Genomic DNA, 15,614 nt, shown 5'->3' with positions numbered 1-15,614 from the left:
CCCCCTGCTGGCCCTACTCACACCTCTCCCAGCAGCAGCCTTGGGGGGGGGGGAGGGAAAAAACCAAAAGCTAAACAGATTTTTTTAAAAAAATGTTTATTGATGCTTAACAAAAGGTCATCAGTCCAGTCTGGGGCCCCTCAGCTTCAGTCCAGACCAGTCTGGGGCCCCTCAGCTTCAGTCCAGTCTGGGGCCCCTCAGCATCGGTCCAGCACAGTCTGGGGTCCCTCAGCTTCGGTCCAGTCTGGAGTCCCTCAGCTTCGGTCCAGCACAGACTGGGGTCCCTCAGCTTCGGTCCAGTCTGGGGTCCCTCAGCTTCGGTCCAGACTGGGGTCCCTAAGCTTCAGTCCAGTCCAGTCTGGTGTCCCTCAGCTCCAGTGCTGTCCAGTCTGGGGTCCCTCAGCTTCAGACCAGCACAGTCTGGGGTCCCTCAGCTTCGGTCCAGCACAGTCTGGGGTCCCTCAGCTTCGGTCCAGCATAGACTGGGGTCCCTCAGCTTCGGTCCAGCACAGTCTGGGGTCCCTCAGCTTCAGTCCAGACTGGGGTCCCTCAGCTTCGGTCCAGCACAGTCTGGTGTCCCTCAGCTCCTGTCCAGTCCAGTCTGGGGTCCCTCAGCTTCGGTCCAGCACAGTCTGGGGTCCCTCAGCTTCGGTCCAGTCCAATTCAGTCCAGTCCAGTCCAGTCCAGATCTTAGCAGGCACAGAACCAGGAAAGGAACCTGGAAAGAATATTGTTATTGCAGGTGTGAGGGACACAGACACAGACGTCACCATGACATCAAACAGCAAGAGGAGACTTCTCCTTGAATCACAGACACGACCGGGCGGCGCCCCCCTGTCTGCTCACCTGCACCTCCTCTTCCTCTTCTTGTCCTTCCCGGCAGCCTGCTCCTCCTCTCCCTCGCTCTTCCTCTCCTGACCCACGGTCTCCGCCGCCTCCATCGGCTCGTCCTGATCATCTGTCTCCACCGACACGCAGCTCAGGGAGTTTAAAAAGACGCACCAGCGCTTCTGAAGCAGAGACAGGAGAGTCACGTTAAGAGTCGGACTGGACACTCCAGTACATGAACACTGCACTGGGAGAGAGGGGTTGATACAGACACACTGACTGGACACTCCAGGACATGAACACCGCACTGAGAGAGAGAGGGGTTCATACACACACACTGACTGGACACTCCAGTACATGAACACTGCACTGAGAGAGAGAGGGGTTCATACAGACACACTGACTGGACACTGGACAGGAGTAAAGAGAGGATCAGAGCATTACCCACCTTCTTTTTCTTCTGTCTCACAGGAGGTGGTGATTGGACCTCCTCCAGTTGGAGTCCGAGGAGGGAGAGAGGGGGCAGGAGAGGGACAGCACAGGGAGAGAAAGAGAGAGACAGGTGAGTCAAGTGTCCCAAGAGTACAGAGACTCTGCTGAGATCACACTCGCAGTGAGTGACACCGACACTAACCAGCCTCAGGACAGCACTGCTAGAGCACCACAACCCAGACTCAACCACATCACAGCACAGATCAAATAGCAATATCTCACACATTGGGACACACACACACAAACACAACATAAACTGGAATGCTACAGAACCTTAAACAGACAATACACACTAGCTGAATATTTGACCAAAATAAAAAATAACAAACAGAAACAGACCCTGACGAAGTACAGGCTCAGTGACCACAACTTGGCCATAGAAACTGGGCGACACAGGCAGACCTGGCTGCCCAGAGAGGACAGGCTGTGCTCCCACTGCCAGCGGGGAGAAATAGAGACAGAGGTGCACTTCCTACTGCACTGTGACAGATACTCTAGGATTAGAGAAACATTCTTCCCGAAATTCAGAAATCTAATCCCAGAGTTCCCACACCTGCCAGAATCACAACGGGTCCCAATCCTACTGGGAGAGGGAGGAGGGAACTCAGTTGATCTGGCAGCCCAGTATGTGATCTCCTGTCACAGCCTGAGGAACAGTGAGTCTGTCTCCCAATAATGCTCCAGCCGCCTACAGTATATGTCAATATTTTATAATACGTCTTTGTTGTAAATGTCTGTAACATGTCTGCTTTACGCAGAGAGTGGCGGGGGTTGGATGTCAAGGCCTGACGATACCGCATTACGCAGAGAGTGGAGGGGTGGGATGTCAGGGCCTGACGACACTGCTTTATGCAGAGAATGGAGGAGTGGGTGTCAGGGCCATATGACACTTCTTTATTCAGAGAGTGGAGGGGGTGGGATGTCAGGGCTAGATGACACTGCTTTACACAGAGAGTGGAGAGGTGGGTGTCAAGGCTATACGACAGTGCTTTCCGCAGAGAGTGATGGGGCTAGGATGTCAGGGCCATATGACAGTGCTTTACACAGAGAGTGGTGGGGGTGGGATGTCAGGGCTTGACAACACTGCTTTATGCAGAGAGTGGAGGGGTGGGATGTCAGGGCTATATGACAGTGCTTTCGGCAGAGAGTGGTGGGGGTGTGATGTCAGGGCCATACGACACTTCTTTACGCAGGGAGTGGCAGGGGTGGGATGTCAGGCCTGACGATACTTATTTACGCAGAGAGTGGCAGGGGTGGGATGTCAGGGCCTGAAGATACTGCTTTTCTCAGAGAGCGGAGGAGGTGGGATACGACCTCTCAGTGGGGCCAGCAGGGGGCACTCACCCTGCGGTCTGTGTGGGTCTTAATGCCCCAGTGTAGAGACGGGGGACACAATCTGGCCCACCAGCGACGAGCAGGTTACCAGATCTAGACAAAGGGAGCAACTCTTAGTCGTATGAGCTTAGTCACACATCGCAGCGATTAAAAAAACAAAACAAACATATTATGTCTGTTACTAACGACTTTTTTTTCCTACATTGAAAGTCACTTTCCCGGGTGATTTTCTAGCACGACTGGGGCTCTTCATTTCTCCTCTGTGTCTCATTGCGGGCGGATTTGAAACAGACCACAGAAGGTGGTCACACACTATCTTATTATTTAGAGACAGGCTCACTGTCTGTATCTCAGGCTGGGACAGTAAATCACACTGTATTATTATTATTAATATTATTGAGAGTCTGGCTCACTGTTCCCCAGGCTGGGACAGGAGATCACATACTGTATTATTATTGATTGACAGGCTCACTGTTCCTCACGCTGGGACAGGAGATCACACACTGTATTATTATTGAGAGACAGGCTCACTGTCTGTTCCTCACACTGGGACAGAGGATCCCACACTGTATTATTATTATTGAGAGACAGGCTTACTCTCTGTTCCTCAAGCTGAGACAGAGGATCACACACTGTATTATTATTATAGAGAGACAGGCTCACTGTTCCTCAGAGTTGGACAGGAGATCCCACACTGAATTATTATTATTGAGAGACAGGCTCACTGTCTGTTCCTCAGGCTGGGACAGAGGATCACACACTGTATTATTATTATAGAGAGACAGGCTCACTGTATGTTCCCCAGGCTGGGTCAGGAGATCACACAGTATTATTATAATTATTGAGAGACAGTCTCACTGTCTGTTCCTCAGTCTGGGACAGGAGATTACACACTGTATTATTATTATTGAGAGACAGGCTCACTGTCTGTTCCCCAGGCTGGGACAGGAGATAACACTGTATTATTATTGAGAGACAAACTCACTGTCTGTTCCTCAGGCTGGGACAGTAGGTCACAATGTATTATTATTATTGAGAGTCTGGCTCACTGTTCCCCAGGCTGGGACAGGAGATCCCACACTGTATTATTATTATTTAGAGACAGACTCACTGTCTTTTCCTCGGTCTGGGACAGATGGTCACACACTGTATTATTATTGAGACAGGCTCACTGTCTGTTCCTCAGGCTGGGACAGGAGATCACACACTGTATTATTATTATTGAGAGAGAGGCTTACTCTCTGTTCCTCAGGGGGAGACAGGAATTCACACTGTATTATTATTATTGAGAGACAGACTCACTATCTTTTCCTCAGTCTGGGACAGTTGGTCACATACTGTATTATTATTATTGAGAGACAGTCTCACTGTTCCTCATGCTGGGACAGTAGATCACACTGTATTATTATTACTGAGAGTCTGGCTCACTGTTCCCCTGGCTGGGACAGGAGATCACACACTGTATTATTATTATTGAGAGACAGGCTTACTCTCTGTTCCACAGGCTGAGACAGGACATCACATATTGTATTATTATTATTGATTGACAGGCTCACTGTTCCTCAGGCTGGGACAGGAGATAACACACTGTATTATTATTACTGAGAGACGGGCTCACTGTCTGTTCCTCTGGCTGGGACAGGGGATCACACACTGTATTATTTTTATTGAGAGACAGGCTCACTGTCTGTTCATCAGGCTGGGACAGAGGATCACACACTGTATTATTATTGAGAGACAGGCTCACTCTCTGTTCTTCAGGCTGGGACAGGAGATCACACACTGTATTATTATTATTGACAGATAGGCTGACTGTCTGTTCCTCAGAATGGGACAGGAGATCACACATTGTATTACTATTATTGACAGATAGGCTCACTGTGTCTTCGCTTGGGCTTGAACAGGAGATCACACACTGGATTATTATTATTGAGAGACAGGCTCACTGTCTTTTCCTCAGGCTGGGACAGGAGGACATACACTGTATTATTATTATTGAGAGACAGTCTCACTGTCTGTTCCTCAGGCTGGAGCAGGAGATCACATACTGTAATATTATTATTGATTGACAGGCACACTGTTCCTCAGGCTGGGACAGGAGATTGCACCCTGTATTATTATTATTGACAGATAGGCACACTGTGTCGTCGTTTGGGCTGGGACAGGAGATCACACACTGTATTATTATTACTGAGAGAGAGGCTCACTGTCTGTTCCTCAGGCTGGGACAGGAGATCACACACTGTATTATTAGTATTGAGAGACAGGCTCTCTGTCTGTTCCTCAGGCTGGGACAAGAGATCACACACTGTATTATTATTATTGTGAAACAGGCTCACTGTTCCCCAGGCTGGGACAGGAGATCCCACACTATATTATTATTATTATTATTATTATTATTGAGAGACATGCTCACTGTTTGTTCCTCAGACTGGGACAGGACATCCCACACTGTATTACTATTATTGACAGATAGGCTCACTGTGTCTTCGCTTGGGCTTGAACAGGAGATCACACACTGGACGCGGAGCCGATCATTTGCAATTGGGCTGTGCCGACAGACCAGGACGAGCTCTGTCGGCTCAAAAGCAGCGCAGGACCTGCAAGAACAACAGAAAGATTAGCATCCAGCGGGGGCTTCTTAGTGAGCCCAAGATCTCATCAAGAATCGGCTCCAGCAACAGGGCTGGGCGCATTGTTCCATTCTCCGACCACTCTCGGTGTAAACAAGTCCCTCCTGGTCTCTGCTTGAATTGCACTTTCCTGCGTTTGCTTTGGTGTAACTGGCTTCCCCTGCATGGGCGAATGTGTAGAAGATCCTTAGTAAGTCATTGAAGAAAACCGAGAAGAGGTCGGAGTGGCCTCTGTCGTTCATCAACAATCCAGTCAGGCAGTACTCCTCTGTAAAGCGCCGCTCGTTCACATCGATTGGCTTTTTTTTGCCTTCATTCGTACAAGTAGTAAAAGCAGACGCCCCTATTCTGCCGTGACTCGGTTGCGGCTACAACGCAAAGTACTGACCACTATACGATCACGGCGAGTTACCGAGACACACGTGGCAGGGAGGAAAAGGCTGTGCTCTCTTCGTGTGACATAATTCGGAAAAGTCCTGACGTTGCATTTCAACTGAGCCCCAGTATACATCGACCCTTCGACACTCTGAGTGACAACTCTCTTGCGTGTTTTCTCATATTTATGTAGTTTGCTTGCATGATGCCCGGAACAGGGTGGGTTGTGTGTGCTCCCATATGGTCTAGCGGTTAGGATTCCTGGTTTTCACCCAGGCGGCCCGGGTTCGACTCCCGGTATGGGAACGTGTCCATTTTGCCTCCTGCTTTCCAAAAGATCAGGACCGTGTACGAAAGAGCCGCATTAAAACTACTCGAACGTGCAAAACGTGCGAGAAGAGGGGGCGCTTGTTTCCAACCGAAACTTCTCGCGTGTGAGACGAGCTGATCATCGCTGTGGGAGGGTTACTCTGGTAGACAGGGCTGACCTTCGGCAATAGGATTTATACTCTCCAAGATGATATTTGCACTTTCTGGAGAGGCGATTTTCTCCACTTCAGTAGCCCGATTTCGTCGATTGCGTGGAGAGGGCTGTAGAATGTGGCGCCGCCTTTCCTGCTCCGTCCATGACAGGCGTGCTGGTCTCTGGAGAGAGAGCACGGTCCATCAGCGCACTCCAATAAAGGCACTGGAACCAGCTGAATCGCATTGGCGAAGCTCAGCACTGGGCCGCTGGGCACAGTTTACCATCGTTTCCGTAGGTTAGTGGTTATCATGTTCGCCTCCCACGCGAAAAGTCCCCTGTTCGAAACCAGGTGGAAACAGACTTCTTTTGTCACCACGCTGTGATCGAACAGACCCACTCACCTCTTAGTGTGGCGGGATCTGCACAGTGCAGGTCGCAGCGCATCCTGCTTTCACTTCAATGCGCGTCCTGATGTACCCCGGTCTCCCGCGTGACAGGTGGGGACAGGTGACAGGTCCTATACTAACGAGGAAGACATCGCTCTCTCCGACCCCCAGCATCGTGTCCCAACCCACCGTGCTGGAAGCCGACGCGTGCTGTGATTCCTTTACGGAGCAGAAATGACAACCGAGGAGCCGAGAGATCATTTCAGCATTTCGCGTCTGAACGGAAAACACAAACGACCAACTCGGAATGACTTGCCTTTGACGCTTTTCAAAGCGTTCTTTGTGCACGATGACTGCGCCGCCTAGCAGATACAAATGGGTTGTACAACTTTGAACTAGCAAATGGAAGAGGGCTGAAGTAAGAGACAAGATGTAAAAAGGGTTAACTTAAGTCAATTCTGCCTGAAAATTAGACTTCTAAGCAACAGGGGTTTATGGCAGGAAAGGGGGTTAACTGATAAGGATTCCAGATGCGAGGGGGCATAATCTTAAACTGACCATTTGGCCAGGGTCTCTTAACTGGCCAAATACCATGACCCCCCCCTTACCATAACACCGAATGATGTCTGAAGCAGCAAGGAAGGACTATATAACCTGAAAGTTTGTACCGGCACATCGAAGAATACTTCGGTTTTGTTGTTTCTTGCGGGAAAAAAGTCCCGACTCTCTCTGATCGATTGGGAAATCTCTGCTCCCTGCGAGAATCGCCTGAGATGATGGAGTAAACTAGAGTTCCTGAATTCCTCTGGCCCGGGGAAGACACCGGTGTATGTAATGGGTGGTTTGCTGTAAGCCCAGAATTTGGTCTGGCAGGCAGTCCGCGGTATTGTGTACAGGCGTTCGAAGCTGGTGTAGGCATCCCACACTGACAGATGAAGAAACTGAGTCTCTTTAGTCTGAAGGGAGTGTCTCACACTGACAGGCCGGAGGAACTGAGTCTCTTTAGTCTGAAGGGAGTGTCTCACACTGACAGATTGAAGAAACTGAGTCTCTTTAGTCTGAAGGGAGTGTCTCACACTGACAGGCCGGAGGAACTGAGTCTCTTTAGTCTGAAGGGAGTGTCTCACACTGACAGATTGAAGAAACTGAGTCTCTTTAGTCTGAAAGGAGTGAACCCAGGTGCCCTGTGCTGAGCCAGGATCAGGGTGGAGTGGCGATTGCCATGATCCGGCGAGCACAAAGCTTCATCAGCTGCCCTTTGCCACAGGAGGTAAGAGGATGTCCAGTGATGACGGGCTTCCCTGTCCGTCGTGGCAGTGAACAGGTCCTGGTTACAGGATCTCTAAAAAAGGAAATAAAGACTGAAATCAGAGCCGACCCACCATGCTGCCATGGCGACGGTGCACTGCCCAGTGAAAGTGGCAGCCTGTCCCTGGACTGTGGGTGGAAACTGGAGCACCTGGAGGAAACCCCCACAGACAAGGGAGAGAACATGCAAACTCCACACAGACAGCACCCACACCCCAGGTCCAGCACTGTGAAGCATGCCCGACGATGCGGAAGGGCTTTTTCAAATGAGTGTGTAACTCACACTGGTGCCCAGGATGGCCTGCTACCGGAACGCAACCTAATTTTCTTAATACAGTTTGTTCGAAGCGGTTTGCAGGAGCTGGAGGTGAGGACTGAGCTGGGGTCCAGGGTGCGAGAGTGACTGCTGATGTCGTGTGTGTGTGTGTGTGTGTGTGTGTGTGTGTGTGTGTGTGTGTGTGTGTGTGTGTGTGTGTGTGTCTGGATCATTGTGAGCGCCGTCAGGTTTGTGTATTTGTTTAAACAAGAGGACGTGTCTGTGCGGGTCTGACTCTGTGTGAGGGTGCAGCTCTAACTGTGTGCGCGCGGGCGTGTCTATCTCTCTACAATGCATGAGGGGCTAAATCTGCCTCCGAGAACCCGACTTTTCAGAAGAAAAATCTATGAAAAGGCACGGCCTGGCCCTCTTCTCTTGCTCCCGACGTATTACACATTGGGGGATGAAGCTGGTGTCTTCAGCTGTAACCCTAGCTATTTATGCAAACAGCTCTTTTATGAAAAGCAGCTCTAGGCCTAGACAAGAGGAACAGATAAAACAAATCTTGGATTTATGGCTTATTCAAAGCAGACTGAGTGCTGCTATACTGTATGTAGGAGCCAGAGATGAAGAATGAGCTATTTAAGGAAATCAGGAGTGTGAGAGAGGGACTGTGTGTTTTTCCTCCCAGTAGAGAAGGCTTGTGGTTCTTTATGCTTTTCTGCACAGGCTGCCAACGTGAGTACGTGTTGGGTTCTTGGTTTGAATGCTCGAGTTGTCAGGCTGGCATTTTTTGTTCCTGTTGGAGCCCATAATTGTGAACAAGGCGCTTGAGGACGTCTCTGTGCGGGTGTGCATTTGTAATGAGGTGTGTGTGCCTCTCTGTTTCAGTATAAAAAATGCATTTAAGACATTCAGCCTTTTCATGTTCCTAATATTCTTTCCTTCTTGACCATAAGAACTAAGGTGGCTGCTGGAAGAGGTGTTAGTGGGGCCAGCAGGGGGTGCTCACCCTGCGGTCTGTGTGGGTCCTAATGCCCCAGTATAGTGATGGGGACACTGGACTGTAAACAGGCGCCGTCCTTCGGATGAGACGTAAAACCGAGGTCCTGACTCTCTGTGGTCATTAAAAATCCCAGGGTGTTTCTCGAAAAGAGTAGGGGTTTTACCCCAGTGTCCTGGCCAAATTTCCCATTGACCCTTACCAATTATGGCCTCCTAGTAACCCCCATTTATGAATTGGCTTCATAACTCTGCTCTCCTCCCCACTGATAGCTGGTGTGTTGGGAGCGTTCTGGCGCACTATGGCTGCCGTCGCATCATCCAGGTGGGGGCTGCACATTGGTGGTGGTGGAGGGGAGTCCCCATGTCCTGCAAAGCGCTTTGAGTGGAGTGTCCAGAAAAGCACTATATAAGTGTAAGCAATTATTATTAATTATAATGTAGTAAGTCCATTGTCCACTCCATTGCAAGGCATACACAACACAAACACCAGGAACAATTATCTCAGAAGCCAGTTAACCTCCCAGAAGAAATAAAAGGTGTTAAAAGTAAGTATCTCCTTTAGGTGAGGACAGACTGGATCAAACGAAAACAACATTTGAAGTGAATTGCAAATATATTGAGTTGTGATGCAACTGTAACTTGAACCTAACATGACTGGGTGGTGCATTTTTGAAATTGCATTTTCACAGCTGAAATACAAAATGAAGCTGATCGCAGTCCAAACTCAAGGTATTGTTGTAAAACTAAATATTCAACATGTTTCTACCTGTCCCTTTTCAGCTCACTCAGAAGTCCACAGCCTGCAGCCTCTCTGGTCCAGTGGAGGTGCTGTTTGATCCTGCAGGATCTGTCCAGTCTCACATAGTCTTACTGAGCAGCGCAGGGCTCCCTGGCCCCAGGTACGAACAGTGAGTGTCAGTGCAGAACAGCTCTCTGATACTCCGCTCCCTCACTCCAGCTGATCAGGGGAGCTACACAGTGAGGGACCTTAAGGGAAGCACTATCAGCACTGTGATCATCACTGTGGGAGGAGAATGAATTCTGGTATCCAAGAGCTTTTTACAGAATGAGGCTGGAAAACGTGGAGTGTAGCTTGTGCCTGGCCTGAACCCTCTCCAATGGCTGAGCGATGTGTATCTGCAGCTCTTGCAATGGAACTACACCCTGAATCAGGACAGTGTGGGGGGCAGTGCACTATGGGAGTTGTAGTTCCTGCCAATTGGGGAAACGCCCCACAGGACTACATTTTCACATTGGCTGTCCACACGTGGCTTCGCACTCCCGGAAAACGTCCCCACGCTTATGTCCACGCTTACTTTTCCAGGCACCAGAAGCCAGGCACATACAGTGCCTTGCGAAAGTATTCGGCCCCCTTGAACTTTTCAACCTTTTGCCACATTTCAGGCTTCAAACATAAAGATATAATTTTTTTATTTTATGTGAAGAATCACCAACAAGTGGGACACAATTGTGAAGTGGAACGAAATCTATTGGATTTTTGAAACTTTTTTAACTAATAAAAAAATGAAAAGTGGGGCGTGCAAAATTATTCGGCCCCCTTGCGTTAATACTTTGTAGTGCCACCTTTTGCTGCGATTACAGCTGCAAGTCGCTTGGGGTATGTCTCTATCAGTTTTGCACATCGAGAGACTGAAATTCTTGCCCATTCTTCCTTGCAAAACAGCTCGAGCTCAGTGAGGTTGGATGGAGAACGTTTGTGAACAGCAGTTTTCAGCTCTTTCCACAGATTCTCGATTGGATTCAGGTCTGGACTTTGACTTGGCCATTCAAACACCTGGATACGTTTATTTGTGAACCATTCCTTTGTAGATTTTGCTGTATGTTTGGGATCATTGTCTTGTTGGAAGATAAATCTCCGTCCCAGTTTCAGGTCTTTTGCAGACTCCAACAGGTTTTCATCCAGAATGGTCCTGTATTTGGCTGCATCCATTTTCCCCTCAATTTTAACCATCTTCCCTGTCCCTGCTGAAGAAAAGCAGGCCCAAACCATGATGCTGCCACCACCATGTTTGACAGTGGGGATGGTGTGTTGAGGGTGATGAGCTGTGTTGCTTTTACGCCAAACATATCGTTTTGCATTGTGGCCAAAAAGTTCGATTTTGGTTTCATCTGACCAGAGCACCTTCTTCCACATGTTTGGGGTGTCTCCCAGGTGGCTTGTGGCAAACTTTAGACGAGACTTTTTATGGATATCTTTGAGAAATGGCTTTCTTCTTGCCACTCTTCCATAAAGGCCAGATTTGTGCAGTGTAAGACTGATTGTTGTCCTATGGACAGACTCTCCCACCTCAGCTGTAGTTCTCTGCAGTTCATCCAGAGTGATCATGGGCCTCTTGGCTGCATCTCTGATCAGTCTTCTCCTTGTCTGAGCTGAAAGTTTAGAGGGACGGCCAGGTCTTGGTAGATTTGCAGTGGTCTGATACTCCTTCCATTTCAAGATGATCGCTTGCACAGTGCTCCTTGGGATGTTTGAAGCTTGGGAAATCTTTTTGTATCCAAATCCGGCTTTAAACTTCTCCACAACAGTATTACGGACCTGCCTGGTGTGTTCCTTGGTCTTCATGATGCTCTCTGCGCTTTCAACAGAACCTTGAGACTATCACAGAGCAGGTGCATTTATACAGAGACTTGATTACACACAGGTGGATTCTATTTATCACCATCAGTCATTTAGGACAACATTGGATCATTCAGAGATCCTCGCTGAACTTCTGGAGTGAGTTTGCTGCACTGAAAGTAAAGGGGCCGAATAATTTTGCACGCCCCACTTTTCATTTTTTTATTAGTTAAAAAAGTTTCAAAAATCCAATAGATTTCGTTCAACTTCACAATTGTGTCCCACTTGTTGGTGATTCTTCACATAAAATAAAAAATTTATATCTTTATGTTTGAAGCCTGAAATGTGGCAAAAGGTTGAAAAGTTCAAGGGGGCCGAATACTTTCGCAAGGCACTGTAGGTGCCTGCAGGATTATTTTGCTCCAGAAATGGGAAATAAAATTAAGAGCATAATCTGACATGCAAAACTCCCCTTTATTCGAAAACAAATAAATAACTTTATTTGTTTTCGTGCAGCTGCTGCTGCTGTATTTTTTTTTATTTTGAGGGGTTGTGGGTCACCCGGTCTGCGGCTCACCTCTTACCCCCGGGGCAGGCAAGCCAAGCGCAGATCCCTGGGTCTGTCGCCGTCAGCAAAGGTGCGCTGTCGGGGGATAGGTGGTGGCCTCTGCTCTGCTGCTGGGCAGTCTCTGCTGGGGGTGGGAGCTGAGGTAAATGGAGGAGTAGAGCACTGTGGTCTCTTCTTCCTGCTCGCAGAGAGACAGACACACACACACAGAGGTGTGCTGAGCTCAGCTCAAGAGCTCTTGATCTTGTCTATTCTTGTACATGCCTCCAGGAAACTCACAGTACGCACACAGAGCAAGGACAGCTGAGGTTCCACACACAGACACACTGAGACTCAGCTGGAGTCAGATGAGCTGTTAATCAACTTTCATTTAAAAACACCTTCTTATGAAGCAGCACATAGAGTAAACTTTCAGTGTACAGACACACTAAAGACCAGAGATTCAACACACTTCAGCTTGAGTGAGGCTGGAGTCAGATGAGCTGTTGACAAACTCATTTTCTCTCAGATACACTTACTTATGGACCAGCACACTTATAATCTAACAGTTTGCACGCGGAGCAAATACCCGAGATTACACACACACACACTGAGACTCAGCTTGAGTGACGCTGGAGTCAGATGAGCTGTCAACAAACTCATTTTCACTCAGATACCCCTCCAGCTTCCTGTATACCAGCACCCACAGTCGTCTTGCAGTGTACAGACAGAGGCAAGCAAAATGAGACTCCACACAGACACAGCGAGACTCAGCTTGAGTGAGGCTGGAGTCAGACGAGCTGTTAATAAACTTGCTTTAATTAAAAAACACCTTCTGATGTAGCAGCACATAGAGTAAACTCTCAGTGTAAAGACACACTAAAGACCAGAGATTCAACACACACACACACTGAGACTCAGCTTTTGTGAGGCTGGAGTCAGATGAGCTGTTGAGAAACATACTTTTTCTCAGATACCCCTCCACCTTCCTGTATACCAGCACCCACAGGAATCTCACTGTGTACAGACGCAGCAGATACACTTACTTATGGACCAGCACACATAGTAATCTAACAGTTTGCACGCGGAGCAAGGACACAAGATTACACACACACTCACACACTCACAGAGGATAACACGCCCAGGCTTATTCTACGCAGAGCTTGTCTTTGCTGAGCCAGAATGAGTCGCGGTTTCCTCCCACGTGTCTGAGCTTGTGTTCTGGTCGGAGCTGAAGTTGTGGGTCAGCGTGTGTGTGTGGAATCTGCTGTCTTGTTCTGTCTGCATACTGACAAAGAAGACAAGCTCTGCGTAGAATAACAGTGTGCTATCCTCTGTATGTGTGTGTGTGTGTCTGTGTGTAATCTCGGGTCTTAGTTCCGTGTGCAAACTGTTAGATTACCAGGTGTGCATAATGTGAGTTAAGTATGTGTGCTGGTCCATAAGAAGGTGTTTTGAAATGAAAGCAAGTTTATTAACAGCTCATCTGACTCCAGCCTCACTCAAGCTGAGTCTTTCTGTGTCTGTGTGGAATCTCATTTTGCTTGGCTCTGTCTGTAAACTGCAAGACGACTGTGGGTGCTGGTATACAGGAAGCTGGAGGGGTATCTGAGTGAAAGTATGTTTGTCAACAGCTCATCTGACTCCAGCTGAGTCTCAGTGTGTGTGTCTGTGTGTGTGTGTGGTCTTTAGTGTGTCTGTATACTGTGAGTTTACTCTACATAAGGAAGTGTATCTTGAGTGAAACTGTCTTACAGACTCCTACAGTATGTCTCGGATTTCACTGCTGGCCTGGCCAGGCCAAATATCGGTGGTTGTTTTATTTGCGTGTGGTTACCGGGTCATCGTTGAGACTGTTCCTGTCCCTTTTGCTCCGCCTGTTTCCCGCGGCTCTTCGGTGGCGGCCACAAGGACAGATGGAGGGACAGAAATGAAGAAGCATCATGATGAGAAGCCTGCTTTCAGTGCACTGACTGAGCTCTGGGGAGTGTCCTACAGGGACAGGAGGTGGAGGAAGGGTAGGGTCTCCTGTCCCGATCGGTGGATCGCATTCAGACTAAAGAGGTTCAGTTCCTTCAGACTAAAGAGACTCAGTTCCTCCAGCCTGTCAGTGTAGGACACTCCCTTCAGACTGAAGAGACTCAGTTCCTCCAGCCTGTCAGTGTGGGACAGTCCCTTTGGACTGAAGAGACTCAGTTCCTCCAGCCTGGCAGTATGGGACACTCCCTTCAGACTAAAGAGACTCAGTTCCTCCGGCCTGGCAGTGTAGGACACTCCCTTCAGACTAAAGAGACTCAGTTCCTCCAGCCTGGCAGTACTGTATAGTTCTTTCCCTTAAGAATGAAGAACAATATCTATTTCAGAACGTGGGCACAGTACTCCGGTCTGATCGAGAGGTGCTCTGACCTGGTCGGTGGGAGAGGCAGTAGGTGCAGCAGGAGCAGATCACAGCCAGCGTCACAGCTGTGCAGCCCTGTCTTATGATCCCTGCCTCCCAGCAACGAAGGCGTAGTCTTAGTTCATTAGTCTACCTATCATTGTACGCTTTCACCACCACACCTATGTCTCATCTTGTATTTAAGCACTAGTCTTTCCCTACCTCCTCGCTCAGTATTGGTTTTCCTTTCGAGCTACTTAGTTGCGCTACCTCTTCGTACTGTTCAGGTTCCGACTTTGTTTTCTCCCCTTTTACTACGTTTTTTGGATTACAGTCTGGCTTTCGCTTCTCTCTCCCTGTTTGGATCACTGGCTTCCCCTGGACTCTCAGCTCTCTCCTTCGACTACGGTATTTGGATCACGACTTGTCTCTATCGGCTCCTGCAAGTGGGTTCATTAGTTGGTTTCGGTTTCACTGGCCGAATCCTTAACAGAATACTGAGCCACTTAACATGGACCCAGCGGAGCAAGAGGAATTTTGCTCGGTTTTGGATCAGCACTGGCAAGCTTTACTCCAGTTACAGGCTTCCGTCCAACAGACTTCAGCACCTGTCGGCAATGCCGCCTACCAGTAATAGTGAAAGTAACGCTGGAGCTGCCGCTTTGGCTCCGCCCCCGCCAGCTTCTACACCCGCTCCTCGACCTCTTCCACTTACACCACCTGACAGGTTTGACGGCAACCCTACGAGATGTCGGGGCTTATTAGCACAGTGTGCGCTGGTTTTCAGGCTCCATCCGGAAACTTTTTTTTCTCCTCAAGACAAGATTGCCTTCGTAGTTTCTCTGTTAACTGGCCGTGCTCTGGATTGGACAACTGCCCTACTAGATCGCAGGGCTCCTGAGGTACAGGACTATGATCTCTTTTTAGAGAAATTTAAGGGTTTTTTTTGTCGTTCCTCAGCTGGACAAGACTCCGCCTACCGCCTCTCATCTATCCGCCAGGGTCTGCACAGGATTATGCCATAGACG

General features: G+C 48.8%; 1 protein-coding gene and 1 non-coding gene across 2 annotated transcripts in view; both read left to right on the top strand.

The window, feature by feature from the left end:
- Nucleotides 1-15,614, top strand: part of LOC148669375 (antigen WC1.1-like) — a 590,051-nt gene that overhangs the window by 517,091 nt on the left and 57,346 nt on the right. The gene's annotated exons all lie outside the window — the stretch shown is intronic.
- trnae-uuc (transfer RNA glutamic acid (anticodon UUC)) lies at nucleotides 5,898-5,969 on the top strand. The gene has a single exon. It is a non-coding gene; the product is annotated as a tRNA-Glu (tRNA).

Source organism: Lepisosteus platostomus, chromosome 5, assembly GCF_059453375.1.
Source record: "Lepisosteus platostomus isolate fLepPlt1 chromosome 5, fLepPlt1.hap1, whole genome shotgun sequence".
Lineage (NCBI taxonomy): Eukaryota > Metazoa > Chordata > Actinopteri > Semionotiformes > Lepisosteidae > Lepisosteus > Lepisosteus platostomus.
Note: the sequence above shows the minus strand (reverse complement) of the source record. Positions and strands in the feature narration are given on the sequence as shown.